This window comes from Mus caroli, chromosome 18 (assembly GCF_900094665.2).
Source record: "Mus caroli chromosome 18, CAROLI_EIJ_v1.1, whole genome shotgun sequence".
Taxonomy (NCBI): domain Eukaryota; kingdom Metazoa; phylum Chordata; class Mammalia; order Rodentia; family Muridae; genus Mus; species Mus caroli.
Genome location: NC_034587.1, coordinates 12,233,044 through 12,259,594, shown reverse-complemented (window position 1 = coordinate 12,259,594; position 26,551 = coordinate 12,233,044). Strand labels below are relative to the sequence as shown.

Genomic DNA, 26,551 nt, shown 5'->3' with positions numbered 1-26,551 from the left:
CCTTGTTCTTCATCATTTGATAAAGCTCATCTTTCCATTAAAGATAACACATATCGAATGAGCAGTCAACAGAATCACTTCCTCAAAAAGGTTAGGACGGTCACCATGGTCTGTGTCCCTATCGGCTGAAATGATATTAGATTTGGTGAGGTGAGCCATATATCACAGGCACTCCCCACGCTGGCCAAGGGGATATTTCACTGCATGGGAGGGGAGGACATAGCATTGCTCTGCGTTCTTTACTGCAGCATTTTATCTTAGGACACACCATTGACAGCCTCTCTCATTTTCATCATTTGGGGCAGGGGGGCTGGGTTGCTCTCCCTTTAGAAAGCATGCACACACACTCACATATGCACAAGTACTTACACACACATACACAAGCCACAACTGCAGCCCTGAAAAAGATTACAAAGCTCTTTTAGTCTGTTTCTTTTACTTACTCTCAGGATTTATATATACCACTCTATCTTTGTCTCTGTCTGTCTGTCTGTCTGTCTGTCTGTCTGTCTGTCTGTCTCTGTGTGGTGTGTCTGTCTGTCTGTCTCTCTGTTTGCCACTTTCTCTGTGTGTTTTCTCCTGAAACCTTAACATTCCAAATTTATTGATACATGATTTAATCAGTTTATCATCATTTAAAAGCAATGATGGTTTATTAATTTTTATAACCAAGGCACCAACACACAATACTGACTCTAACTAGATGGGTCAGGCTTGATGAATTAATTGATAAAATTTGTGGCAAAAAATGGTCTGTCATTAATTCTCCCTTGACTTGACAGTATATAAACTTACAGTATTGAAGACTCATCAATGTAGACTATTTCAAATCAATTTTATTTTGACTTAAATTCTTGAAGTCACTTATCAATTTATTTGATTCTATATAAAAACTCAAAATTCAACATACCGTGGAAAGCAAAGTTTTACATCCACTATTACTTTATCTTAGTTGCTTTTGTGTAAAGTGTTCACATGGAAGTTTTCCTTTTTCAGACCATTGAAAACATAATGAAATGATTCAACTTTAATATATTTAAATCAACTAACATTTAAAATAAACTTTCCTTATACAGTAGTATAGCTACAGTCAAGATTTTCTAACTGAAGTTTTGTTACATGACAACACTACCTTTTCTACAATTCTTATTCTTAAGAGGAAGTTAAAATGTGTTTAGAAATTAGGCATATAACTTTCCAAATGGCTTTGATTTTCCTAAAATAACTGCAAGCAGTTTTTATTCAATCAACCAATCAATACATTCTTATTGAGCTGTTCTATTTACTGAGACTGTTGGGTACTGACTATTCTAACTTGCTGTGAGTGACTCCCTCATTTAGGAAGCACATACAGACAAGCAAGGGCAATATGTCTTGTCTCATTGTCGTTTTCTATTAATTATCTTACAGTTTTCTGTTTGACCAATGTTAGTTTTCATGATTTAAAGTGTTAAGTTGTTTAAAGATGATGGTTCTTCCTCAAATGTTATGAATCCTCTTTCTTTGCATAGTTGACTTTCCTCATGTTCTGTCCCCTTTCTTCAATACTCTTCTGATGCTTAATTCATGCTTTAGTATATATATATATATATATATATATATATATATATATATATATACATACATATATATATTATGTAACTTAATCTTTAAGAGATAAGTATGATTCTAAAACAAGTAACATCAGACATTTTCTTTATTTCTATAGCACATAATTTCTCTATTCTAAAAATTATAAAATTATTATGTTAAGTTTGTTATGGTAGGTATGAATCAGTGTTTCTAAATTACTCTTTTACTGAAAATGTGCAATGTCTTGCCTTCTGTCTATTTTATTTTTGAGATTAAAAATGCATTCTTAAGTTGCAGAGAGCATGTTTGTATGGCATTTTGTATGATACCCCACTATGCATACCATAGATAACTTTAGATCACTCAGCCCCTGTTCCTCAGCAGTAGGCAGAATTCTATTTGAATTTATTCTACTGAAGAAAAGTCCACACCAAAATTTTACTTTCTTACTAGAATTCACTAGAAGTCACTGTGAATAGATATGTCATTGAAGGAGATAATGGCCCAAGGACCTTTGCCAAGGTAAGTGACCTTGAGAAGAAGTTCCAAAGGTGAAAGGTCACTTTATGCCATGAAGTTCACTGATTCGTACCTGTAAATGCAGTGCAGAACTACATGGCAGATTTGACAAGTTTCATGTGGAAAGATATAGTTCTTCAGATTACAGAGATGGCTCTGGGTGAGACTGATGCCTGCACAAGCATTCAAACCTGAGTCCAATTTCCCAGCACCTGTGTAAATAGCTGGGCATGAACCACTTGCCTGTGGCCCCAGTATTTTGGACAAACAAAAACAAGATCACTGAAGCCTGTTGGCCACCGACCTGGCTCTATACTCCGTGAGAGACCCTGCTTCAAAAGGACAAGATGGAGAAAGACAGAGGAAGATGCCCAGTCTCTCTCTGACTTCTGCAAGTGTGAGCCCAGTCACAAGCATCCACATGTACATGTGTATACGTCACATAGTACTAACATGCATACATCCCCACATGCTTTAAAAAAAGAATAAATAAACAAATGCCCAGGTCTCAAAGAGTATCTTCATTTCATATTATCAAGGAAAATATTCCCAAGAACCATTTTTAAATATCTTTATTTCAAGTTGTGTATCTTTCCTTTTCTCTAGAAACATCTATAAAAGACTGTGCCCTTTGTTGCAAGACTCCGGATACACTTTTCTTCTGCCTCAGTAGAGTAGTTATGTCCTCTTGATGGTGAATGAGCAGAAAGCCCTTTATCATCTTTTGTCTTGTTTTTCTGCCCTGAAGAAAAGAAGCAAGATAAGATAAAGGAAGTGGCTGTGGCTCCCAGACTATGCTTTGATGACTCCTGTAAAAATAACTGTTTCCAGGTCAATACATCTTTACTTTCCCTCAATAAAAGAGTAGAAGCTGTAAATAACACGGTGTGGGGATACATGTGGTACCCACATGACCCAGCATTGTGTTCAAAATGCATTCTGCTGAGTTCTAACTTTGGCTTCTCATGAAGCCAAGTCATCGTTAATACCTACATGGTCTGAAAACACAAACCAGAAGAAATAAGAGCTATTCCACAATGGTACTATACTCATACCTAAAGTGTGTGTGTGTGTGTGTGTGTGTGTGTGTGTGTGTGTGTGTGTGTGTGTGCGCGCGCGCGCATGTGTGGGATGGGGAGGAGGTGTGCTTGTGTGTTATAAGTAAGCCTTCATATGGGTTTGTGCATCTGTGCCTTCGGTAACTAGGCATCACATTAGGATAGGATCTCTTCTTAAGTTGCTTTCCCCCTCATTCTTCAAGGAAACAGGCACACAATAGCCCAGTGAACTTCAGAGGTGTGTGTGTCACCACTTCCTGCTACTAATGTTCACAGTGCTACCAGGACTGGGATTATGCCGAGATTCTAAGTGCATACAGCCACACTTATGCTTAACCGAATCTTCACTTTAGGTGTGTCTGAATTTCTTAATTATCTTCATTACCACATACCTACCTGGTTGCAGTTCTACAGAAGTGTTCCTACCCTAGAGTTGTGGTGGAGAAACATCTCTTAGGATCACAGTTGTGACCTGCACATCAAAGGAGGATGGATGATGCATATGCTCCAAGTTTGCCTAAAAGCAGTCAACAGTCAAACATGTAACATGAGAAGAAATATAAGTATGTAACTGCAAAATGAACAGCCTGGAAAGCTGAGAGATGTGCTGTGGAATCACGTTTTAGAAATAATTCCTGATGTAAAAAATAAATTAGTTTAGCTGTAAAGTTAAACCGTGGTCTTTTCACTTCTCAGTAATCATAATTAAATGGAGAGGATGAAGCATTGGACACTGATGTTGGAGTTTGCTTCAGATAACCTAGGATATTAACAAAAGTCAACTTTCAACCCAATTTAGCCATTCAAGACATTTTTCAGAATTGTGGACACAGTTCTATGAATGAGAGTTCATAGTTTCTCTAAGTGTTTAGCATCTTGCATGGCAGGTGAATGGATGAATAAATTAAATAGATTATGAATGCTAGAAACTGTCACAATGAGCTCAAATGCTCAGTCTACTGACAGCAAGTATAATCAGAAGCTGATCCCTGGATGGTGACAACACCAAAGGTCCATGGAACACTGGGAGACACACGGGGGCCACTCAATTCATTGAAGAACAGTTACTGCTTGCCTAGGAGTTGTGCCAGTGAAGTACAACTCAGTGATCACTGACTGTGTCCTGAAATCACTCAGCTGGGGAAGGGCTTCCCTGTAAGATAAGAGAAGAGGAACACAGATGCTGGCAAGAAGCCAGGGCACAAAGACAGCTCTGAGGTTTGTCCACTTTGTCATCAGATTATTTGTCTTTTATTGTTAACAAGTGCTCTTTATATATTATGGATACTAATCCTATCAGAAGTCTAAACAGCCAAATTTGCCAGAGCAGAAAGTACAAGGTACCTAATAAGGGCTGTAGGGAGTGAAAAAGGGGGTAACTGCCTGATGGTTGATGAGTTTTTGTTTCATAACATGAAAAAGCTCTAGACACCTATTTTACAGTGTAAATATATGTAACAACATCGAGTGGGACACTGAAATCATGTAAAATGTCAAATTTCATGGTATGTGTTTTGCTGTAATTTTTAAAATGAAGTGGAATCCTTGCGAGAGAGGATAAACTAGGTTTTGTTTTCAAGGAACAGGAGTCAGAAGGCCAGTGCTGTAACAGTGTTTCTTCTGTGTACCTAAATTCACCCCGATTAGCAACAATCTCCAAACTCGGCAGAGGCAGTCAGTGTGAACACAGTTCTAATGCCCATTCAGGACAGTTTCACTCTTTAATGCTTTAAAAAAAAGTTTGCTGGGTTTTTTTTTTTTTGATTGTTTGTTTTGTTTTTGTTGTTGTTGTTGATTTATAGAAGCTGTTTGTCTGCAAACTAAGCAAGGGTTCACTTGATTTTATTTTGCCCGAGTTTGGTCAAGATAATTGCTACCATAATATTTGGAGCTAATTTTTAAACCTCAATATGCTTTAATCTTACTGATTTGTTTTTAAATTACCTTAGTCTTGTTCCTCCAAAATTCATTCACAAGCTGCTAGCTCCAGCTTGTCCGAATTTGACAGGCATGGCCGGAGAACTACTGGGTCTCAGTTATTCCCAGTGACAACTTCATACAAACTCCCTGCTGTAGTCCTTCAAAGCTCACCCGGTACTTAGAAGCTCTTGGCCACACGGCTCATCAACCATGAACGGAGGAAAAGGAGCAAGCAAACATAACCTCTGCTCAAGCCAGAGGATTTCTGAAGTCTTTGCAGTCCAAGGTTTGAGATAACCTACTGCCTTGTCCTTAAGGACTGATTGTGGGTCAGTCCTAGGGAAAAGAGCAAAGGTGAATTCTCAAAGGACAAGCGAGTCAAGGGCTTCTGTCGTTGGTGAGGCTGTAGTCACTTAAGCCACGGGACATACCTGGGGATCCAGACTCAGAATCGGGGGACTCTGAGCAGGAGCTGGCCTGGCTAGAAGAGAGGGAGATTAAAGGCAGGGGGCGGAGCTGCGGGGCGGCGAGGGCGCGGTTGGCGGCGGCGGGAGCAGGCGGGCTCATAGGCGGCGCCGCAGCCCTAGCCGGTCCGGCTCAGCGGTCTGCGGGACCCGCGCTGCTCAGCTCCCATAGTGCTCCGTTCCCGCACCGAGCGGCCAGTCGCGCGGACTCGTTCCGGAGAGTTTGCCCTAGAGCGCGGGCAAGTTTCTTCCCCAACCCGCTCTGCTAGAGTGGTACCTGCAACAGCTCCAGGGACGGATGCCGAGGTAACTGCACTGGGGCTAGGGGGATGCGCGGTACTCCCAGTCCGGGCGCCTCTGATCACCGCGGTGGACGCGGCTCTGGACGGGGTACGTGCAAGGTACTATTGTGGCTTCATTACCCTTGGGGTTGAGAATGACATCTTTTGACTCCGGTAATCCCCTCTTGGGGCATTGCAGCCCACTTTATTCCACTTTGTTAGATGTCCAAGGAGCGGAGAGTGGGAGAGGGTATGAAGACTTAGAGACCAGTGCAGGCACTCAGGGGTAACTTAGCAGCTACCTGAACTGAACTCCTGCCGCCCTACCCCCACCTCCTATCCCCAAGGTGCACCTTGAACTCCAGTATTCTGGCGACACACCCGCGTGCGGACAGGTAGAGCTTGGAAACAGGACACCGGAGGGAAGAGTGTTGAGTTTCCCAGTGCCGGTCTGTCCAGTCCTCTGGCTTGTTTGGTAGAAAGATGATTGTCCCTACCCCGGTGCCTCCTTTGCACTGGTCCCAAACTCCGTGCTACGTTGCGGAGACTGCGGGCAAGGTGGGCGGGAAGATTCCAAGCAGGGGCTGAATGGTGGCTAAGCAGAGGGCTTGAGAGGGGCAAAGTGAGTCTCAGGTGTGAAGCAGGTGAGGGAGGAAGGATGCAGGGTTTATATCACCTCTACGGGTTCCTTTAGTGCCATTCCCAGTCCCTCTTCTGCCTGATGTGAACATCCTGCCTGCCAGCATGTTTCTATAGAAAGGCTAAAAGGTAGTTACGGTTTGATGCCTGTCAGGAGTTATTTCCAACTAAGTTCCCACGTGTGAAGTCTACAGCTGTGGTCCCTCTCCCTCAGATCCCAGGCCAACTTCAGTCCTCCCACAGGCAAATTGTGCCTGAATCAGCCCCAGGATTTTGAAAGGAATGGACAGACTATAAAACAGTATGTTTCTGTGAGCACCAACCACTCTCTCGCCCCCGCGTTCTACCAAGGGGCCCAAACCAAAACACGGTGGATGTTTAATAGAAAATTCCTCTCTTCAAGGTCCCCCCTTCTGGTAATTAGGATAATGATTAACCAATAGCTATTTCTCCATATTATTCTAGCTCTATGCAATTTTATTTTTATTATTCCTGCTCCTGCTGGCTTAAATAACACGGACTTACTGTAGACTCACACAAAACACAGTGTGACCATATTTAATATTTATCTGTCTCCCTGATTCAATGGCCCTGCCACCTGCCACTTCCCCAGCGTAATCATAACACCATATGCCTGTCTACCAAACTGAGGATAGGAAGAATATCATTGTTTTCCATGGGCAAAAGTTCCCAGCTACCACATTTTGTTATTGCTATTTAGATGAAGAGCTTCAGTCAAAATGAATCTGTTTCAGACAGGACAAATTTATACTTCTACCCAAAGCTTTCAAACAAAATACCTGAACACTCACAGTTGATTAGGAAATGAGGGAAAATTAAACTATCATCAAATGAGAAACATTTTGATTGAATACAGTCAATAGAAACAACACTTATCAAACACCTAAGGAAAAATGAGAAGAACTTTTTAATTTATTTGCTTTTAAACATTTCCACTGGGATAGTACCTTCCTTCAGAAAATGAGTACCTTGAATATAGAATTGGTCTTTACTAACTGAACATCATAGTGTGTGATATAGGAGCTTGGTGACAATCCAAAAACAAGTGTTTTAAATCATCCACAACCATCTGTTCTCTTCCACTTGCTTACAGTGCAGTGTTTTATTCTCACAGGTATCTGAGCATGCTAACTCATTTCACACCTCTGCATGAGCATCCCCAAAGCTGACACTGGTGTCAAATGGACCCACCTTTCACAACTGTTATCAGACTGCTAACTTTCTCCAGTAAGCCTTTGGTTCCAACCAAAGAAGAATTCAAAAGTCGTGAGGCATTTGACCAAGGCTAGCATATATTCCAGGAGGGGCTAACTGTTTGTACTTCCGTCTTTTGCCTCTACAGAGAACCTGCACATTAATTCAGCGAGAGGATCTCTCAGTGATATTATTTCCTTCATGGTGAAAATGGGCATCATTTGATGCTCTAATGACATGGGTGAAACATGCCTTGATCTCTAAACGTGAATATGGCTATACCAACTTCCTGGGGGAAAATTACAAATTAAAAATAATCAGTATTCCAGATATTGAACTAAATAGACATAGTGAAAGAGAGATGGCTCATTGGAATAAAGAGCTTGCTGTTGGGCTTGATGGCCTGAGGTCAATTCTCAGGACTTACATGGTTGAAGGTGAGGGCAGACTCTATCAAGCTCTCCTCCCATATGCCCCTTATGTACACACAGCATGCACACATACCCACTGCTTCACTTACTTCTCTGTTGCTGTGATAAAGTGCCATGGTCAAGGCAACTAATAAAAGAAAGTGTTTAAGTGAGCTTATGCCTTCAGAGGGTTAGAGCCCTTGATGGCGGAGCAAAGGGTTGGCATTGGAAAAAGCTGAGTGCTCACATCTTGATCCAGAAGCAAAAAGTAGAGAGCATACTGGGAATGACAACTAGTCTTTGGAAACCTCAAAGACATGCTGAGTAACACACCTTCTCTAACAAGTTCACCCTGCCTCAGATAGACCCGAGCTCATGTTGCTAGCTGCATATGTAGCAGAGGATGGCCTAGTTGGTCACCAATGAGTGGAGAGGCCCTTGGTCTTGTGAAGATTCTATGCCCCAGTATAGGGGAATGCTGGGGCCAGGAAGCAGGAGTGGGTAGATTGGGGAACAGGGGGAGGGGAGAGTATAAGGGATTTTCGAGAGGAAACTAGGAAAGGGGATAGCATTTGAAATGTGTATGAAGAAAATATCTAATAAAATAAAAGTTAAACAAAAGTTCACCCATTCTAATCCTTCCCAAAGAGTTTCACTAACTGGGGACCAACATTTTAAACATACAATCTTATAGGTCAATTCTTATTCAAATGACTACAACCCTAACACACACACACACACACACACACACACACACCATGGATACACCCAAATAATGCACAACACTTCTCTAACAACTATTCCCATGTAAGAATAACATAGGACAGAAAATGATGAATGGCTTGTGGATATAGTAGTTTACATGTATGTCTTAGATTTGAATGAATCAGCATGCATGCAATTGAAAAATGGACCAACATCCTCTGTTTTGTAACTGTTATTATACGACGTAGATTGGAGGTTTTGAAATCATCCCCATCCAATTCACTATTTTTCTATAACTCAAACATTAGAAAGGTTTTGTGTGTGTGTGTGTGTGTGTGTGTGTGTGTGTGTGTGTGTGTACTCAAGTGTGTACAAGTGCACCTTTTTTTGTAAGAGTGTGTGCCCATGTATGCACATACATGTAGAAGCCAGAGAACAATCTTGGAGGTTGCTTTTCCTGAGGTTTCAACCACTGAGTTTTTTGAGAGAAGGTCTCTCATTGACTTGTAGCTTACTGTTAGGCTTGGGTGACCTACCAGTGAGCCTCATATCTGTTTTTCTCCACTTTTTCACAGAATCAAATTTCATTGTAAGTCATTTCTCTAGCTTCATGTTTATTTACAAGTCATAAAAATTGTTAATTTAAAGCCATATGATGTGTAGGTGTGTGTGTGTTCGAATGCTCATACAGTGCAGTAGTTTCCCTGTCCCCCCAACATTTGGGGTTATTCATCACTCAAACTTAAGTCTTTCAGGATAGACAGAACCTTAGAGCTATTGCTTTAACTCAGATCTGAGTGTAGCACCCCAATTTACTTTACTGATTTTAGGGGAAAGGTGGTGGTGATTTTTGCCCAGATTGCAAATATTTGATACCTAAAGAGTAATGAAAACCCAGTTTAGACTTCTCATTGTCCATAGAATCATTTATTTCGAAAATCTTAAGGTTTTTAACTTAGAAGCAGCAGAGAACCGAACAGGGTAAACCCAAACTATAGATAATTCTGAATGTAAAGTCGCCCTTAAAATATAGTCTAATTTAAATCTTTATTTCTTACATAAGAATGTGTTACCTCTTATTTTTTGGTGTACTAAAAATGAATTATTGAGGGGAAGCTGTTTTACCATGTATAGTAGGCACTCTGAATTATTCATTTTAATGAGAGGAATAGAAGCAAAGATAATCTAAAATCATGGTTATTTAAAAAGTCATTTCTGTTTGTCTTTAGAATAAGGTATGTGTTTGGTTTGAAAAAGATTTTCATTGTTATTGTGGGCAAGTTGCCTTTCTAATTTTGTTTTTGTTTAGGTTAATTTTTAAATGAGCTTACATGCCTCAAATATCAAAACCAGTTTCTAAAGAGGTGGGGCAGGTGGGCATCTTGCCCAGAAACAAGCTGGGTGACAGAAATAAGCAAATCTGGAACAAAAACTTCCCAGTGAATTATGTATAATTCACAGCAAGATAATCAAGACTGTATTGTATGCCATTTAATGGACATGTCAAGCATTGGATAGATTCCTGGGGAAAACAAGGTTTGTTTGTTCTCTCTCTCTCTCTCTCTCTCTCTCTCTCTCTCTCTCTCTCTCTCTCTCTCATATTTGCATATGTATGTGTGTATAAGCATGGAGGCCAAAGGTAACTCATTTCTTCCTTTATTGTGTTCTACATTATTTTCTAATTTTCTTAGATAATTGTTGAACCTGAAGTTCACTGATTAGATCTGTTATCTGGTCAGTGAGCTCCAGGGATCTGCTGGTCTTCCCTTCCCAGTGCTGGGGTCGCAGGCAGGAACTTCCATTCCTTGAGTGCTGGGGATTAGAACTTTGGTACTCAATGCTTAGTGAGCACTTTAACTACTGAGTCATCTCCTTGGCTTCCAGTAAGAGTGGTTTAGCCCAAATTTGGGAACTTTAGTCTTACTTCATATCTATCAGAGGCTAGTAATACGTTTTAAAATATCATAATGAGTATTTGTGAGACCTAAATAGAAATATATTAGTTTACAAGTCTCATAAAGTTGAATTTTCAAGTGTTTTTCTAACGCCGATACCTGTGTATGGTGTTGAGTGACATTCCCAAGCCTAGTGGAGGAATTTGCAAAAGCAGTAGCAGCAAGAAGCCATCTGAATAAGGGACTTGGACCATTTGATCTCTGTAGCAAATCAAAACCACATTTCTCCAATGGGTCCCTTTCAAGTACCCACTGTTACCATGGACCCAGTTAGATAAAATAGTTGAGGTTCAGCAAGACTGCCAATTTAACAGATTTCTATTGTGTTTTTCAAAAGCTCTGGGGCAAAATTGCTTGTGGATGAAATAGTTGCTTGAACAGGAAGCTGAATCAAACACAACACTTGCAGTTAAACGCTTTGTTTATAGTCAGTGTTTAGTTGCATATAGACTTGTGGAGTTGCTGACCCTGTGGACTCAAAAGAATCGGAAAACTGCTGTGTCAAAGGTTAGAAATACCAAAAATATACAATTGGAAAAGCAGATAAGATCATTTTTATTGCAAAAATTCACAGCCAAATTGTAGTTGTTATAGACGTGGAGAGAATAGCAATAGAAAGGAGATGTACCCTTCAGAACCAAGGCTATATCCTCAGAATAAATGTACTTACTGCTAAACATGGAGGGGTACATTTTGGCTTTTATACGGCATGACATCTTTTTAGAGGCTAGACTAGGATGGATTTTTTAGAGGCAATCTTGTGGTTGGAAACATAAAAATTGAGACCTACAGGATCTATTTTATAATAAATTTATTATGGGAATCAATTTCTATTGGTCAGTGCTGAAGTATTCAAATAAAAATTATACATTTTTTTGCAGAGATAAAAATATGTTAAAAATAATTTATTACAGTTTAATGGCTAAGGAGTTGATGGTGGCCCACAGGGATCACAGTGAGTTAAGGAAAGCCACACTGGTAGTGAGCGGCAGAAACCAGACACCTGCTCTGACTCACTCCAACCCAGCCACAGTCCAGCAAATTACAAAGTTAGAGGTTGGTGTTGACCCTCCTGGCTGTGACAGCATCATTGGTCTGTGGTAGTTATCAGTGAAGTGATACAGAGATGTTGACAAATGCAGAAGTCTGATTGGCTGTCTTCTGTCAAACACTGAGCAGCCACTACATATCAGTCTCTTGTCCTTAGTCTCTACCTTCTTACTAAAAACAATTGCTTTGTGTTACTGTATTCATGTTCTCAAATGTCATTTGCCCTAATGTAGTTAGGGAAAGTATCGGTAAAGGAAGGAAACCCCTCCCACACCCAGATCCACAGTGATTTGTAACCATGTGTCTCTCTGTGCTGTTTAGAGATAACTTCACTATTGCACAGAAGGGAGTCAGAGCTGGAGCACATGCCTGTGCACAGTAAGATATACACACAAAATAGGTTTGAATTTAACACAAATAAAGGTATTAGAGGAAATGGAGTATGAGAAGTCCGGGAATATGAGACAGTGAGGGTGGACCGAGGGTAGACTAATCACAAAATACAGAGAGGGTGGACCGAGGGTAGACTAATCACAAAATACGGAGAAGGAAGAAGGAAGCACTTGTTACTGTCAAATGGGGAAGAGGTAATAACTGCCAAGGCAAATACAGACAGTTGGCACAGAAGAAGTATGGAACCGTGCTTTGCAATACAAGAATGAGCACCCTTGACCGTGCCTCCAAGCTTCTGACAGCTCCACAGGGCACGATCCCTTTGTTCCTTAGTGATATAAACTCCGCTTCAGTGACCTCTGCCATTTACCTCCATGGTGTTGGTAACACCATGTTCAAGTGATTTAGTGCTGTTATTTCTATTATTGTTATACAGTTTTTACTCCAAAACCAGGAGGCAGAGTACACAAAGTGACTACATCCCCTAGCAACATTCCTGTAAATTTCTAGGCTTTGGTTGAAATTCTTAATTATGACTGGCACCATTCTTGCTTTGATATTCAAAAGTTTAGTTCAGAGACAAGTGAACTATTATATGATGGAACGTTTGGGAGATTTTACTATGTGGGCCCCCTGAATTTACTGAAAGGCAGCAGCCACTGTCCCTGACTAAAACTGTGGCTACTCTGAGGTACACACCCCTTCCTAAGATATTTCCAAGGGGTGACACTGGCCTTAATCAGAGCCGTATAGTTGTGGAAACATGATCTCTGTGTAGGCTGAGATTATGTCCCATGCTACTATTGTCTCTTCAAAAATCTTTTCAGTGGAATTAACTCACTTGCCCACTGGTGTCCTGTCCTTCTTATATCGAAACCATGCACTTCATTGCCCTCTAACAGGGGAGTGTCTCTGCCTTTGCTTCTGATACCGCATTCGTAAAATTTCTCTGGTACTTGTTTCACATAGGAAACTGTTTACTTGTAGATAACTTTGAGTGGTGAATGCTAGTGTATAAAGGGACTAATATCTTCATTCTCTTAACCCATATATCTGGCTAAATGCATATCTGATGGCTTTCATATGTATATGTATCTACATATGTATACATATATTTGAATTTAATTATGTAAATTTACACATGTATTTTGTGTATGTGTGTTTATATCATATTTGTACTTATGTGTATGTAACTTTAGACAGTAGAAACAGAAGGTGAAATTTTACTAAAGTTGCACTTTTAATGTTCTTGAAATATGCTTATGCAAACAAGAAATTGCACTAGTCCAATATTAGAAGTCACACATAATAATATATCATGTTTCAAAGCATGCTTGTAGCAGAGGCCAAAATCTATTGCCAACCAAAATAAATTATTGAATTAGAATTTTGTTATACTGTTTTAAGTAAATGTGCCCATGCTAGAATGTAGGAGTCGGGAGATTATAGAGTTTCAATGTCTGCCTTAGAGATATTTAATTCTTGCAATGTTTAAACTGAAAAAAACATACCAATTTATCCTTTCTTCACAAAATATACTATTTACAAAGAGGTGAGAATTTTGAAGAATGTGTGTGTGTGTGTGTGTAGACATACATGTGCTATAAAGTATGTACATTTCAAGAAAAGAATAAAATTCAAATGTTCTTACTTGAAATATTCCTTCTCTATGGCCATATATGAATCTTATACTTATGAGAATGAAGAGTTAATATAAACTGTCATTTCAGTATTGGAGATAAGCAAGCAACTTTGACTAAATGACTGCATTGCAAGACATTTTGTTCCCATAGATACTTCCCACTTTGATGTGTCTTTCAGAACATCATATATCTTACTGCCTTTAAAAGAGACACACTTGATGGAAGGCGTGGTGTGTCTGGGTGGATGTGAGTATCCAATTGCTCTTACTGAGCCCTGAACTCTACTCTGGAGACTATAGGTCACCCATCCCGTGAAGATCTGTAGAGGCAGTGAAATTTTATTGGGATATCTGCTGTTTCTTGTTCTGTTTTTTATTTGTGGGGGGAATAAAGGCAAATATTATAAATGTAAGCCATCCTTCCTCTCCTCTCCTCTTAGCTTTGAGATTTGAGAAAGAAAAACCCTTGTGAAAATGAACAGACGCAAGACATCCCATCTGTACACCCACATAACTCCCTTTATTATAGCAGTGAGGTGTTACTCTTAGTTGAACTCTACAGAACATGATTGGGTCGAGGAACACACCTGTCCTGTGTGGTGAGGATATTTCAGAATCTCCTACTGTTGTTAGTGAAAACAGGCAAACACACAAGAGAGACGGCACTGTTCATCCAGGAGTATGGTGTTTACTTTTTCCACAGTTTCACAACCAGGAAGCTCCTAATTCGACTGAGTTCAGCAGTCATTTCTGTCACTTTTTCTTTCTTCATTTTTACCCAGAAGGAATTAAAGCCATATAAGCTAGTTTTAAGTAAACATCATCTGTGAAGTCCTAGCGAGAATGATCTTATCTCTGTATCATAAAAGTTAAGTTCAAAACAAAATAAAGTTAATGAGTTTAGAAACATGTTTCTAAATAAAGTTGAGTTTTCCCACAGGATTCTATGAATGGATACTCAAAACATAAGCAATTTCTTTCTTTCTCAAAGATCAATTTCTCAAACATTAAAAATAAAACTTAGGATCTGGAGAGATGCCTCAGAAACTAAAATCATGTGGTACTCTTTCAAAGGATCTGGGTTCAATTTCCAGCACCCATGTGGCAGCAGACACACAGCTGGTGCAAAGACTTACATGTGGGCGAAACACTCAAAATACAATTTAAAAACAATAAAGCTTACTTACTAACAATGCTGTTGGACATGCACTGCTTCTATCCTATGCACTGTACCCTGTGCCCTTTACACTTTATTTTCACCTAGGGCCTGCTGTCATCAGAGAGAACTGGTCCATGACTCCTGTAAGGCTGGTGTCAGTGGAATGAACTGCTGTAGTTTCTCCAGCTCTTTGTATCTGGGTCCCAAGATGTACAGCTATTAAATAGTTAAGGAGCTACCAGAATTACACAACACTTTATAGCTTGAGCCTACATATACATCACTAGATGAAAAGTGTGGCAGAGTTGTTTTCTTTTTGAAATATTGATGATTTGATAATTATAGCAGCATCCAGAGAATGCTCTTGACCATCACTTAGCTCCCAAATACAAAGATCATCCATTACAATCTCAGAACTTTGACTCTTTTGAGGTTTTCCCCACATACAGATATCGAGTACTGTTCAATAAGTATTTTATGAATTACCGGTCTACATTTAATATAGAATGCTTTGAGACCCATAAACATAGCTCAGAAAGCCTCAATAAGTTTCACAAATCATGCTTGGTATATCTTCTCTTCTGCTCTTCACACAAACCTCCAATATCCCCTAACCAAATCTGGGTGCTGTCTTCAACAGTCTCCCTCCATCAGCCACCATCAAACCTTTCATCATGTCTTTACTCTTGCTCCCACAGTACATTACTAACATGCCTCTGTCACCACTGGAGTCTAAGCTGTCACTCTTCTCATAGATCATAGCATATGTGTCACCACCTCCAATACAGGAACAGACACGCCTCTCCCCAATGCAAAGATAGTTATCACTCCTCTTATTGCATGCATCACTTACATAGATTGCCAGTACTTTGTTCAAGGCAAAGACCAAGACTACATAATCTGATTCCTTGAAGCACAGAGAAGTTAGACTCCTGCAGTATCACCTCTTCACGGTTCACCCACTTTCCTCTTTCCCAGCTGTCTGGATGGCTTCCACTTGTTCCAACTTACCATCCTCTCGTCACCACACAACCTGAATACCATGCACAGATAGAGCCTGATTAACTCTTTGTTAATGTCATCAATATAGCAACTTACATTGCAGCTCCTCAAGTGATCCAAATCCCTTCTCATACACATTTACACACAAATACATATATCTGCTGCATAACTATTCAATAGTTATGTATCTACATTCTCCAGTGTCCCCTTCACTAGTGTAGCATATTATCCACTAAAGTAAGGGCTCATCTAGTTTGATGATTGTTGCTTTCCAAGAAAAGCGATATGCTAAAGTGCTGACTTACATGAGGATTGGATTATGTAAATATTTGCTGAATGAATGCTGACTGAGCCTTTATTTATTTATCCCTATAAGTGGCCATTCTTGTGTATAAACTACATGTCTTCACCATCCAGTGTTTTACTGTTGTGAAGAGACACCATGACCATGTAATTGGGGATTACTTTCAGTTTCAGAGGTTTAATCCATAATATTCATGATCAGGAGTATAGTGTACACAGGCAGATGTTCTAGCTGATACTTCTGCATCCAGATCTGAAGGCAGTAGGAAGGCAGGAGGGACTAATTTGGTCTTTAGAAACCCAAAAAACCCACCCCCAGGGACACAGTTCCTTCAACAAGGCCACACCTACTCCCACTAGGCCACTCTTCTAGTCACTCAAGTAGTGCCACTCGCTGATTCACATATATGAACCTATGGGGCCATTCTTAGTTAAAGCACCACACTACACATCAAAGCACACTTATATCACCTTCATCATCTAGTAAAAATAAATAGACATATGCTTGTGAACTAATTGGCCTCACTCATTTCCTTTATAACCCCCTCCCCCGCCCTCCAAGTGGCATACTCTTTTCTTCTATCTCTTCACTTTCCGTGTTTTAGAAGTCACTTGAGGAAGAAATTGCTCAAAACTGATGAGAGCACATCAAAGGCACATAAAAACCAGCATAATGGGCTCTCCCTGGATAAATCTGGGATCTTCAGAGCATGAAAAACAATAATGCATCTAAAGAATTTGAGTATATTACATAAGGAAGAAAATCTTCTCTGACCTCATAGTGTAGATGGAGAATGGTAGATGGGACAGTCACCACTTCAGTGAGTCACACAACAGATCATTTAACGATACAAGCAACCTTTTTAACCACTATTATAACAATATTAACCAATGTTCCACTGCTCAGTAAGTGGTTCCCAGGGACAGAATATTCCCATTATCTTAGATGGCACCACAGTCTGCCTATTATTTACAAAGGAGAAAGAACCTTCACACCTGTATCACCTTAACACATATGATCAGACTTAGTATTCCCAGTGGCAGAATAGACTCGCTTCTTCAAAGTCCCATCAAAACAAACATTACAAAACAAAACAAGCAAGCAAAACAAGAAGATAGTACAGGATTAGAGGAGACCTGCTGGATAACTATGGGCCGTCCTTCTTGATTAGACTTTGGAATTAGAGCAAAGTCTTAATGGAAAATATCAGAACATTTGAGGGGTGTGACTTCAACAGTATTGCATCTATGTTAGATTTGTTGAATGACAGCCCTAGGGTGATTTATGGGAGGCTACATTCTTTGGGGCATTCCAAATACTTGGGGCTCAGTCACTGAGTCTTTTCTATTTCCTTTAAAGTAACAAGAAATTTTCCTGAGAAAACATGGGGGGAAATTTGAATATGGAAAAATAATAGCTATCACTGAATGCTGTAGCAAGTCTTTGGCTACTTTGTTTTTTTTTTTTTTTTTTCTTTCTTCCACCCTTCTCCACCCTTTCAACCCTGTAACACTAGACAGAGAGAAAAAAACAACAGAGGGGAGAGAAGAAAGAGATCCCTGAATAAAGTCAGAGTTGGATAGGGGCTGCCATTATCATTCCATTACTTACTGCTGAGGAGGGGTGTCGAATTCCTAGGGGAAAGTTTGATTTTAGACATCAAGATATTTAATTTCTTCTTGCTTTTGATTCTTGGCGCATAATTACATAACAAACTAGTACCAACCAACAACCTTCTTGAGTGGTCAACCACCACTGATCTTACCTGTTGGGTTCTAACATTTATAAACCCTCTGAGAAGTCCCCAGAATTCCAAACATTACACAAGTGCAACTATCTGCAGCTGGCAAAACTATGCCTCTGCTAGAGCATGAGCCAAATCATAGTCAGCTTCTGCGAAACAGCTGTGATTCCTGCACCTAGGATTAAAGCCAAATCCTGTTCTTATACGACTTCTGCGTTAGTAAAGAAACCAATATTCCGAAATTGTCACTAGAGAATGTAAGTAAAAATTGCTCTATATTCATCATATTATGGGTAAATTTATGCTTTAGATATATGTCATAATAAAAACTAGAATACTCTATCATTCTCAGCCAACTATGTAAGTAATATTATTTTTACATACAGTGAGCTATTGTGAACAAAAGTAGTTTATCCACTTAGCAACATTTCTGAATATGTCTTCTATCTATATTCAACATCTCATAATAATTTCATTACTGATAACATATATTGCAAAACTTCTCCTATTTGAAAGCCAATGAGGCAGTATCACTAAAAGAAAAATTTTAAAGAGTAACAAGAAAAAAGGGTCCCCCAAAAGAATACATTTTAAGCAATGTGTTAGTCAATTTAGGAGATGACACATGGTGACAATATAAAAAATTATATAAATTGATATTCTCCAATATTCTAGTTATAATTGGGAATATTTTAGCATAGGAAATACTGAACAGAAATGTGGCTTCCCTAGGAATATGTTTTTGTTTTGTTTTCATATCTTTGCAGAACATGAGTGCTTATCTGTATAACAATGTATTGCATCCATGATAACCATTAGTAAAGTGTCTGCAAATGAGTAAAATGCTTGTGAAGACCGTTAAAATTTGGCCAGTACTCAATGCGGTTAAAGACCCAGTGCGATTCTCTTCACACATTGTTAAAAGAGCTAGCAAGGATGTTAGTGTTAGGTATCAGGGACAGATACTTAAGCCTAAAACATCAATTTATCAAAGCACTCCAAAACCAGAGAGATGGGTCAATGGGGAAAGATGCATACTGCTCAGCTAGATGGCCTGAGTTCAGTCCCCAAGTCCCATAAATTGGAAAAGGCAAACTGATTCTCAAAGGGTGTCCTCTGACTTGAATGCATTATTGTGGCACATGCTCCCTTACACATGAAATAAATATAAATGTAATAATTATTTAAAATTTTCCATTTATTCAACAAAAACTAATTGAGAACCAATTTAACACCAAATCAGTAAAAAAAATAAATAAATAAAATTTGAAATGAATTTACTTTTACTTGAATTAAAAATGTTAATTTTAAAATAGCTATGGAAACATTTTCTCTTATTGTTATTAAAATTTATAATATAGTCCTATTCTGGACTCTCTATGACTACTACTTGATGTTAATGTAACATTTAGGACTCCTTCAGACAGGATCTTCATGTAACCAAAACAAATGAAGTAATCCTTTATAAATGAGAACATTCATTATCCAACATATGTCATAGAACACAACTTACATTTTAGTATGCAATATAATAAACCAATGATAAGAATAAAATAGAAATTTTGTATAATATATCATAGCACAGTTCATAAATTATTATAGTACTGGCAAAGAGAAAGAGTTTCTGAAAGGCATGTGAGAATTGGTCCTTTGTTTTAAAACCTACATTGGTTTATGTTTCACTTTGGTAAGATTTCATACTAAAAAGTTAAGGCAGATTTTCAGACCATATGAATATCAGTGATCACTCTAAAGTTGATATTGTTCTCATAAGGGAGAAAGAGCAAGAGCAACATGTTGTTATAAGGTCCTGGTCTGTCTTCATGGAGTCTTGATCTTCCAACAAAGGTAATGTAGCTTTCTTCTCATGCTCCCAACCCCATCCCTTCACTCATATTTATAACTGTAGTAAATTAAATGATACCATATGCTACTGAGAGAATTCTAAGACTTAAGAGAACTGGGTGAAATTGAATTTAGTGGTTTTATTAAACTGTTAATATTTTATTTCATTTTTTTCTGAAGTTTCAAGACCATGAATAAGTTAAAAGTTGTTTGAATTTATAGCTATAGAAAGGTGGACTTTCATATAGAATTTGCTATTAAAAGAAAACAGCTCTGCAAACAATTTGTGTAGGTAATTATTAGCTAGAAGCTATTTGTACTCTAAGTTATTGCATATACACATATGATAATAAGACTTTGCACAAATGGAAATGTTTGATAATAAATCCATGTAAATGATCGTGCCTGGGGAAATAATTCTAGATGTTATAAGTGTATTTGAATTGCCTGCAACCAGAATGCAGACTTCTAGAGCAAGTATGTGACTATTTTTCATACATGATATTTAATAGGTCATTGTACCTAAAGTCTCAGAAAGGAAGAATAAAACAAGCAGTGGAAACTGTACTTCTGTTGTTTGTGCACATATTAACATGTTGCAGCAACGGGAGAATTGGCAAAGTAGCACTGTGAATCTCTCACCAAGAGTATGCTGAGCCACACTCAACATCACAGTTATCACAGTAAATGTAAATGCCTGATCCTGACCTTGGCACTACTCTCATCATTGCATGTGGAAATTACTGAATAATTGGATTTTATCTTTGTGATATCTGTAGCCCACTTAGAAAAATCATGCACAGAAAGATGAAACCCTGTACACCCTCTTTATGAGCCACAAACCCTTGTGGCATTTCATGGGACTGTGCACTATCTCCATGTCAGGCCAGCTGCATTATATACTACACATGAAAATAAGATGGAGGGCTGCCCCCCTCCTCAATTTTAGATTTTGGTTCTATTTGTGTTATTATGGCAATATTGTATTTTTCATTTACATAAAACCGGTGCTCATGTGTGAGTTTTTCACTACCGTTTTCCATGCTGAATAATTTTGGGTGGTGCTGTGATTAGCTAGATTCCACAGTCAGTGGGATCTTTTCTAAGCAACACACCACACATTCTACTTTCTCAGTGTTTTTTGCTTTACTCTTTTTTTCTTCTATCCCTGCCCCTGACCCACATTGCTTGGCCCCTCTGTCTAGCCTGCATGCCATTGTCTAGTTACCTTCCACTCTTAAACCAGTCACAGAGTGTTCATCGTGCCCTGCCCGCAGCTCCAGTGTAGGTCTTGTTTAGAGCACTCTCATCAAGCTTATGCCAGTTGCTCCTGAGTTAGGACATTCAGAAACCTGTAACTGTGTTGTGATATAGAGGTCCATTCTTTTACTTACTTCCCCCTAGAGCACCCTCACCAGGAAGACTGTTGTAATATCTGATAAAAATGGTTGGCATGGTTATTTTCCTCAATCACACAGCCCCAGTTATACTGTGTTTCAACAGGAAAACATATACTTTCTTACAGCCTACTTATGTCTAAGCTCTCATTGATCTGATCTCAGTGGAGAGATCTGCAGGTCTACAGTATGAATTTTACAACTTCATGTTCCAATGCAGATGTTTGTCTTGTAGCTACCCCAACCCCATCCCTGGCCCTTCCACTGTATTAATAAACCTTTGTCTTTGTTACATAGTGCAAAGGTGAATTCCTTCATTGCCCACCAGTCCCCTACCCTATCACATTCACAGTCTCCAGATATCTCAATTTTCCTGTATTGCTTCTGTTAAAAATAATTCATGTTTAACTCAAGGCTCAATAATGCTTTTCTTAATTATTATCCTTACCTAGTTATATCTAGATTTTAGAGAACTTGGCAGGCATGTTTAAAGGTCAGTGGTTTATGTAGTGACACTTTTCTAACTTAATTGAAAATCTAGTTCTCTTCTCACTCATGTCCCACAGTTCTAACATGTGCCACAGAGGAATATGAAATCTTTGCTTCAACATCAAGTCATGTCTCAGATGTCTAGTCGCTATTTTTGGCATCAAATATTTTATTTAATGCACAAATAAAATGATATATAGGCAATTAAAAGAATAATAACAAGAAATGAATACATATGTATGCATTGTCAAACTAGTATACTGGTTTTGTCAAGGGACAAAACCTGTTAGCAACTTGGTATCTTGTGTGATTAATATAAATACAATAAAGGTTCATTCACACACTACTCACTGATAATTAGTGGAGAACTTCTGCTTCATAAAGTACCTCAGGGTTCCAGCTTGGCCCAGTTTCTCAGGGCTGTGTTTCTTTTTGTGTCTCTACTGTTTCCTCTTCAGGTAACAGAGACTATAGATAATATGTAGAATGTTTTAGGTATCAGATTTGTTTATATTCCACCTTACTGTAATGGGAACCAACAAAAACATCCTGGCAATGAGTTCAGGAATCAGAGCAAAGAGAAGCCAGAGAACACAGGGTGTGGTTCCTTTGCACCTTCTGTGTGCTCCTCTCATTTGCTCATTCAAAGTACTGGCCAACTTTAAGAATTGCATCTTAATGGTCTCCTTCTTTCCCATGTCTATGTACCTCAAGTGAAATCCTTCAGTACTATCCTGACTTTGGTCTTTATACAAATAGAAATATATTGTACAAAAATGGAACTTAATTATGTCATTTGAAAAGAATACAAGTTTATACATGTATGAAAGAATACACTATTTGTTTTCATTGCATAAACTCTTTGACACTACTACTCATTATTATATGCTGTTAATAATTGTGACTGGATATTCTCTGGGCCATTAAAAGAAATTAATTCAACATCATGCCAATTCATTGACAGATTCATCCATATTTTCTTGTAACACACACTTACTTTATATTTGTAAAACTATGGTATAGTTTCTAACATATGTAAGAACATAATATTTCTCTAGTGAATTTTACTTTTCTGTAAAGAATACACTTTATCTTAAGTTGCATTTAGTATTAAGACTTATTTTTTCTGATTTTTGATAGTTACTACAGTTTTCAATTGATTTATATTTGCATAGTTAATCTTGGCATACTCTCTAGTTGCTTACTGGCAATTCTCTCTTCATGTTCTAAACCTTAAAAGAAAATTTTGAGAGCTTTAAAAATCTAAAGGAATAGTTGTTATATTTTAATGTCTTGTAGCTCCATTGAATCTAAGGTTTACTCTCTCATTCTTGTGTATGTATACAGTTGAGCATGCATGTTCAGATTGTGCATGCTCCTATGTGTGCAGGTATGGGTGCAAGCTTGTGTACATGTGTGTAAAGGTCAGCGTTCAGTTTGGATGCCACTCCTCACATGCTATCCACCTTGTTTTCTGAGACAACATCTCTTGCTGGTTTAGAATTTCCCAAATACGCTAAGCCTTCTGGCTAGTGAACTCCTGAAATCCCTCTCTCAAGACCTTCCCTGATTTGGGATTACAAGGGCACACCATTATCAGGCATGGTGGCTTACACCTTTAACCCCAGCACTTGGGAGGTAAGCAAATGACTGTGGGTTCAAAGACAGGTTAAGCTACATAGTGAGTTCCAGCACAACCATGGTTATGTAGAGACACTGTCTCAACAAAACAAAGCAATGGTGGACTCCAGGCTGATATATATGTACATACATACATACATACATACATACATACAGTTATATACCATGTGGTATGTGTGTGTCTGTCTCTGTGTGTATATGTGCATGTGTATGTTCCCAAAGACTGAACTCAGGTCATTATGCTTGATGTCAAACACTTTATCAGCTGAGCTGGAGCTCCAGCCCCTAGACCTTGTCTTTGTTCCCACCAATCAGACAGTTTTTATTTTAATCAGTAAGCAATATTAATTTATCCATGTACTTACCATATTCTTTGCTTAGCATTATTTCTTTATTCAACTTTTTTATTCTAAATCCTAAAAGACAGATCTTCTGGGCTTAGGATATGAAGAACAGTTATTATGTTTTTGTATTTTGCAGCTACGATTAGTATAATTTTTAAACTTTTCTTTTTTCCCCTGAAGTTAGAAATGTCTTGTTTTGACACTTTCTTAAGATCCCAAGTTTTTATCGTTGATTCAAGACCGCTCTTTATCATTGGCTAAATATTCTACCTAGGTATTCAGAAAAAATAGCACAAGGCCAGTTTTATTCTAAGCAGCCTCTTTTAGGATTTTTTTCCAGTTTGAAAGGCATATCGTTTTGCCTGATAATAGCAGTCACCCTTTCATTACAGATCGCCCTAGTTTCATTTTCTTGCTGTGATAAAACATCCTGAACAAAGCAACTTAGAGGAGAAAGAGTTTATTTTAGTTAACAATTCCAGGTTACAGTCGATCATGTGAGAGAAGTCAAGGCAGGAACTTAAAACAGCCGTTCATATCACATCCATAGTCAAGAGCAGAGCAAAGTGAATGTGCGCATGCTTACTGCTCAGATTACCTGAAACTGGTACAGTCTAGGACCCAGAGAGCAGGCGAGGTCTTCTGGCCTCAATTCAACTACAGAAAAAATAAATAAATAAACACCTCATAGGCAGGCTCACAGGCTAATTTAATCTAGACGATCCCTCTCTAAGACTGCCTTGGCTGTAAATTTTAAGATTGATCAAGTTGACAATTAAGCTAACCATCATCCTCTCCACACCTCCATCTGATCTCTACCCCTGCCCACCTCCAGATCGATTCTTTGCGGTATCCTACCTTTGCTGCCCCTTTAAATTATGAGGCCCTACTGTAGATTATAGGAAAGTCAAATGTTTTGAAACCTTGTCCGAAAATAATTATTTCATATATACTCTTTTTTTTAATCTTTTTTCCCTTTTTTTAAATTAGGTATTTTCCTCATTTATATTTCCAATGCTATCCCAAAAGTCCCCCATACCCCCCCCCCCCCCAACTCCCCTCATATATACTCTTGATTGAGAGAGTTTGGTAAAATGTGCGAGCACTTACCATACCTTGATGTACATTTGTCCTCGAGAATTCTGAATGCATTTCCACTTCACTGCCTTTGCCTAGAAACCAGTACTGCAGCTAACAAATCTCACTGCTGCCATTATGATCATCCTCGTTCCCAGAGTGACATCTCCTCAGCTCCAGTGTTCCAGATTAGCAAAGTAATGCTGGCCTGATAGCCTCATCGCCATCAGCTGTGTTAAGACTGAAAGTGACCTCTGCAAATCATGCAGCTTATGAGCATCCCTTCTCTGCAGTTTCATGGCATGATGTAACTAATTTCTCCTTCTCACCTCTCAGCCCCCTCACTGGACTTCCTAGTACTCAGATGTTGACTCTGGTAGAGGCATTTTCTTGGTCTCCTTTCACTTAATATTTACATCTGTTTGCTCCTTTGCTCTATTTGCTGAGCAATCCTTTATCTCCTAACCTTTCTGATGACTTTTCTTTGTCACATGATTTCATTTTCATTTATAAGAGCTTTTTATGTCCTTTCTGTTAATTATAGGGTACCAAGAAGCCAGGTGCACAGTTTCTTGGTGTTGTAGCAGACAGCATCTAGCATCTTCTCATTATGTCTGGAAGCACATAGGCTTACCCTTTACAGCCTTTTAAGTTACATATCACTCCTTTCCCAGCAATCCACATTCTAAAATATGGATTCTCTCATAAGTCTCTCCTCCTCCTCCCTTATTTATATCTCTGTAACTCCTTTTAGTTTCTCCTAATTATTTTGGAGACATTTGAAGAGGGAGTGGAAACAAAAGCAAGAGTTTGGTATGTCTTTATTTAACCACAGCTTCTCTCCATTGGCTTCTTAACTACATTATCTTAAATAATATACTTAAGATAATATTGAAATGTTCATTTATGAACCTTATATCATTCTTGGTGTTTCTCAGCACTCTCCTCCTTTTAAGTAAGAATTTTGATTAAATCCTTTTACTTGCATTTGTTTATATCATTAAAAGCCTCTGTGAATATATTTCAGTACTACCTTAGGGCATGTCTTTGGAAGTTTTACCATTATCACTATTTTGTGGTGTCCTATTACAATATCACAACTTTTAATGTATGGTTTTTGCCAGTGTGTAAGGTTTTTTATTTATTATTATCTTTTTAAAGTCAAGATTACTTGAGTCTGATCTTTGCTGATGTACTTGTATTGCTTCTGTGTGACATGGATGAAGATAACCATAAGTGGCTTAGCATACAAAGCAAGAGGAAAAACAATGGGTGTAGAGCAGAACATATTAAATATCTGTGTGAAATTGTTATAGTATTAAGAGATTGGCTCACACATTTTACCATATGGAAGAAAGGAAACACATTAGTGTTACAGTACAAACACTCTTGAACTGTTCTTAGTGTTTTAAGCTAGCCAAAGAATTTTACTATTGTATATAGGTCAGTATTATTATTTTTATAAGCAACATTATATAATAAAAGCCAATGTAATGTTGAGGTAATATAAAAGAAGAATGAAAGAATGTTGCAAATAGATATTGTATTGCTAAACATTAATAGAATTAAGTACCTACCATATATGTTATAAATAAACCAGATTATCACCCGGCAGTTGTTGTGCATGCCTTTAATCCCAGCACTAGGGAGGCAGAAGCAGGTGGATTTCTGAGTTCAAAGCCAACCTGGTCTACAAAGTGAGTTCCAGGACTGCCAGGGCTATACA

General features: G+C 38.5%; 1 protein-coding gene and 1 long non-coding RNA gene across 2 annotated transcripts in view; one reads left to right on the top strand and one right to left on the bottom strand.

Annotated features, from left to right (window-relative positions):
• Positions 1 to 2,648: 2,648 nt before the first annotated feature.
• LOC110284949 lies at positions 2,649 to 5,548 on the bottom strand. The gene is made up of 2 exons (XR_002376995.2): positions 5,094 to 5,548; positions 2,649 to 2,833 (listed from the first exon to the last, which is right to left on the bottom strand). It is a non-coding gene; the product is annotated as an uncharacterized LOC110284949 (long non-coding RNA).
• Positions 5,549 to 5,609: 61 nt separating this feature from the next.
• Positions 5,610 to 26,551, top strand: part of Chst9 (carbohydrate sulfotransferase 9) — a 273,378-nt gene continuing 252,436 nt past the window's right edge. Inside the window, exon 1 of the mRNA XM_021150961.2 lies at positions 5,610 to 5,839. The gene's annotated coding sequence lies outside the window, so the exon portion shown is untranslated. The remainder of the gene's footprint in view (positions 5,840 to 26,551) is intronic.